Below are 4,579 nucleotides of genomic sequence, written 5' to 3'. Positions count from 1 at the left end.
AGTGGCAATAGTCAGCATAAAAACTCAGTGAGTGTTCTCCTTCTGTACAAACAGAGCAGTGAATAAAACATGACAATGTCCATGCATGACTGGTTTCAGCTATTATGTATTAATTTTTAAGGAGCTTTGCTTGAATTCCAATCATATAAATGCAGCCTGAGCTTGCTAATTTCAGTGGCTCTTCTTTTCTGGGCAAATAGGTCCTTAAATTATGTTACCATCAAATACAAAGGCAGATGTTTGTTCCCATGTCCTGTATGTATGGAAACAACATGGACATTAGCTCATGCATTTTGTATTGTTATCCCACAACATGCAGTGCTGAAGTTAGACTGAGTAAATCATATGGGACACTGGTTACTCAGACATGATGTTATTTAGCCTGCAGTGTCAATCAGTCATTTAGATTCTCTACAGTTATGTCAGTTCTACATTAAATGTGCAGTAGAAAGCAAGCGAGTCAATCAAGAACCATTCCTTGACAAACATCATGGCCTCTCTTTTTCACACCAAAATCCATTGTTTTATTAGTAAACAAATCAGCAATTTCATTCCTAGCATTTCATAAAAGTAGTGCAAGTACTATTTCACGTGCTATATAGGAGGGTCTATGGCCTGGGAGCAGATGTTCCAGGTTACAAATTTAGCCCCTGATAATGCTAAAAGCATGGGACTCATAGGGACATCTGAAGCATGAACAGTTCTAGTTAAAACTAACCTGAGTCATGGCAAATTAACTTCAACATTTTAACATGAACACATGAACACATATTTTTCAAAGAAGAAGAAACAAACCTGCTGTAATTTTTTCCACAGCCCAAAGAAAGGATCTGTACCGTTTTACATGAAACAGTAGCCCTTAGTTCAGCACCATCATGTAACTGCACCTTCTTCCTCTTCAATAATAAAACTTTGTACATCACTGGAAAGCATCTCCTTGGTCTTTTTTATTTATTTTTTATTATTATTTTTTTTACATCCTGTGTCAATAAAGCAATGCTGAGAGATGTTCAGCTGTGAGAAGTGTAATAGCAGTGTGGTGTAATGGTGGCCATGTTTCACTAGATGGCAATCAAGAGCTACATTTTAGTGGGTGCTTGGTAGAACAAGTATGTGAGGGAGGTTGAAGAGAGAGACAGATAGATAGATGGATAGATAGACAGATACACAGGTAGATAGATAGATAGATAGATAGATAGACAGATAGATAGATAGATAGATAGATAGATAGACAGATAGACAGATAGACAGGTAGATAGATGGATAGATAGATAGATAGACAGATAGATAGATAGACAGATTGACAGGTAGATAGACAGATAGATAGATAGATAGATAGATAGATAGACAGATAGACATGTAGATAGATAGATAGATGGATAGACGGATAGATAGACAGACAGACAGACAGATAGATAGACAGGTAGATAGACAGATAGACAGATAGATAGATAGACAGATAGACAGATAGATAGATAGACAGATAGACAGATAGATAGATTCCACTTACCTTTTGTTGATGTCATTAGCCTCGGGGTTCACATACTTTTTTCAACCCACACTGTGAATGTTTGAATAATGTATTCAATATAGGATAGAGAACTACAGTGGTGTGTGTGTGTTACTAGATAAAATAGACTGTATTTGTTCATAATTGTAATTTAGATGAATATTGGACCAATTTATACATAAATGGAGCTAATTCTAGAGTGTTCACTTACGTTTTCTTGCCACTGTAAATAGAAAACTTCCTCTGGCTGTTTATAGTCTTCCAGCAGAGCACTTGTCTTAAATCAAGAGTAAGACACTCTAGTGTACCACTGGCGCTATGGAAAAACCTGCAGAGAATCAGGTCAAAAATCCCTTGATTTACAATGAAGAAACAAGTTTAAATACACACTTGATGACTTATTAGAAACTGTGAAACCTACAAGTATTGATTAATAAATGATGCAAACATTTCTATGAATGAATTAATATTTTTATTCAATTGTCATACATCTAAAGAGGCCCAGCCCACATGGGCTAACAAGACACTACTACCATTACTTAGAAAAAAAAAGAAAGGAAGCCAGTACATGGATATACATGGGTATACATTTATCTTTCCACTATTACCACTGAGAAATTATACACACCAGCCAGGGGGATTTTTCACAAACTGGCAGTTCAAGACTTCTTATTTATGGCTTTTAACAGAGCTAAATGTTACTGATCCAGAAAGCATTAATAAACAATTCATTCATTAGTTACAACTTATAAACCCTTTGTAAATCGTGACTCATCAGAGTGTGGTACTTGGAAAAGCTTTCCACAAGATTTGGGAGGCCGGCTGCAAGGATTTGCTTCCATTCAGCCACCAGTGCATTAGTAAGGTTGCCCAGTGATAATGGGAAATAAGACCTGGTTCACAGTCTGCATTCCAGTTCATCCCGCAGATGCTGAATTGGGTTGAGTTCGGGGCTCTGTGCAGGCACGGAAAAGTTCCTCCACACCAAACTGGGAGATCATGTCTTTTCAGACCTTGCTTAGGAAAGGACAACCCCAAAAATGTTACAACAAAATGGCAGGACTCTATTAACCTACAATATTACCGTCACCCCAAAAGATGACAAACAACCCCAGACCAAAGGTACACAAAAGAATGTGGCCTGTCCACATACATTTGGCCATACGGGGTGAATTAAGCCCCTCTATCTCTGTAAGTGTACATGTCAGCAAAAAGTTGATTGATTCATTGCTAGTGCCAGACAGATTTTATTTAACAACCTATTTAACAACCATTGGTTACTGTAGATGAAGCAGCGATGGAGCGTTTCCACGCCTCACGCTCACCCCCAGGTCAGCCAATTTGTTAAGTGTTGTGAGGCCAGGATTTTAGTTGAAAAGGTGATACACATAGGAATTGATTGGATCATTAATAGAAGTCAGATGATGGCATCACAGCGCATGAGGCTTATTTACTCTCTGCAGCACCTGGGGAATTGCAGATGTCTTGACCACCCACAGACCAGGGGACAAACGACCAGCGGAGACAAGCATTTGCAACGGGATCTATACGGCTGTGAATATGTGCATATTATCATTTATTTCACTACCTGGACGGAAAATGCAAGTTTGTGTAATATATCGAGGACAGACTCAGAGTTTTGCCGTGGATTGTTTTGCTGTGGAAAACATTGTTTGAGTAAAATAACACAAAACATAATTAGTACTATTTGAAAGTTTCCTCAGGGTTGCCACCTTCCTTCACAAGCACAGTGACAATGGCGACAATTCATTTTGCTTGAGCCCATCTGCACGTGACATTTATTCAAAGATGAGAGATTTGTGTTTAAATAGTGCCATGAGATAGAGGTGGGACATTGACCCTTTGGTGATGAATGATAAGAGCCAACAATCAATGAAACCATTAGTGATCCGACTCTTACGAGAGAACTGTTGAAAGAGAGGCCAAAAACAGGGCTGTATGCAGTTTGGTAATGGTGTGTGTGTGTGCTGACATGTGCTGACCATTGAGTACAAAGACCCGAATGCAATAAAAATGCAGCTCTTCCAGTAGCCTCATCGAACACTATAACTACTCCTCAGCCTTTTCACCTATTCATAAGAACAAATGAAATCAATGCCCTCTGAATTGATTGTACCCTCAGATGTACAAATGAAGGAACTTACTGTACAGGCAGGTTCTCTAAATTGGCTCGGATCAAATATAAAGCCTTAATCTGCTGAAGATGACTCTCTACATTAACAGCTGAGAGGAAGAAATGACTCTATGTCCTTGGCACCAGCTGTGTTTGTGTACAGGTCTGGTCTGGTGGTCTCCGTGTAAACATTTTATTTATGTATGGTGTTAGTTAACATCAGCAAAATGCAATCGATGTCCACCAAGGTTAGACGCAGGTGACCTTCATTTCTCCATGTGTAACAGACAAACACATGTGGATCCATAATGACAATGGGGGGGGTTAATGGATTTTGTACATAATGCTGGTGAACATATATTAAAATTTAGATTCATTACACATTGGCTACATTTTAGACAAAGGCTTTGCAACATGACAAGGGTGATCTGTATTGGTTTACTGCTTCATGACGGCCATTGGTTGTCATTCTCATAACCCAATGGAAAAGTCTGGCTCTTATGTTCAGATAAAAATAGGTGGAATCACTAATGCATGCACATGAAAAAAACCACGATTAGGGCAATATGTAATATAAAAGAAGGACGGATTTATAACTATGGTAAGTATGTGAGTTAAGACTTAACACTTCAGTGTGTAAACTTAATGTGAACTGATTCTTGTGACCAGTTCTTTTAAGATGACAGTACTAGTTCTGGGTCAACAACAATAAATAATTGAGGAAGTCCAGATATTGTTTCCTGCAGGGGAATAATACCTTGGACAGAACCTAATTGAGTACACACAGCTCATCATTAATCACCAATTACTGAATTGCATTGATCTTAATTCCCTCAAGGCTTTTGCCAGAAGCAAGTCTAGCCATCCATTTCTCAGATTGGAGGAAGGATATAACAATTTATCGAACCTGACTTGACTAATTAGTTTTATATACT

Source organism: Xiphias gladius, chromosome 18 (assembly GCF_016859285.1).
Source record: "Xiphias gladius isolate SHS-SW01 ecotype Sanya breed wild chromosome 18, ASM1685928v1, whole genome shotgun sequence".
NCBI classification, from domain to species: Eukaryota; Metazoa; Chordata; class Actinopteri; order Istiophoriformes; family Xiphiidae; genus Xiphias; species Xiphias gladius.
Note: the sequence above shows the minus strand (reverse complement) of the source record.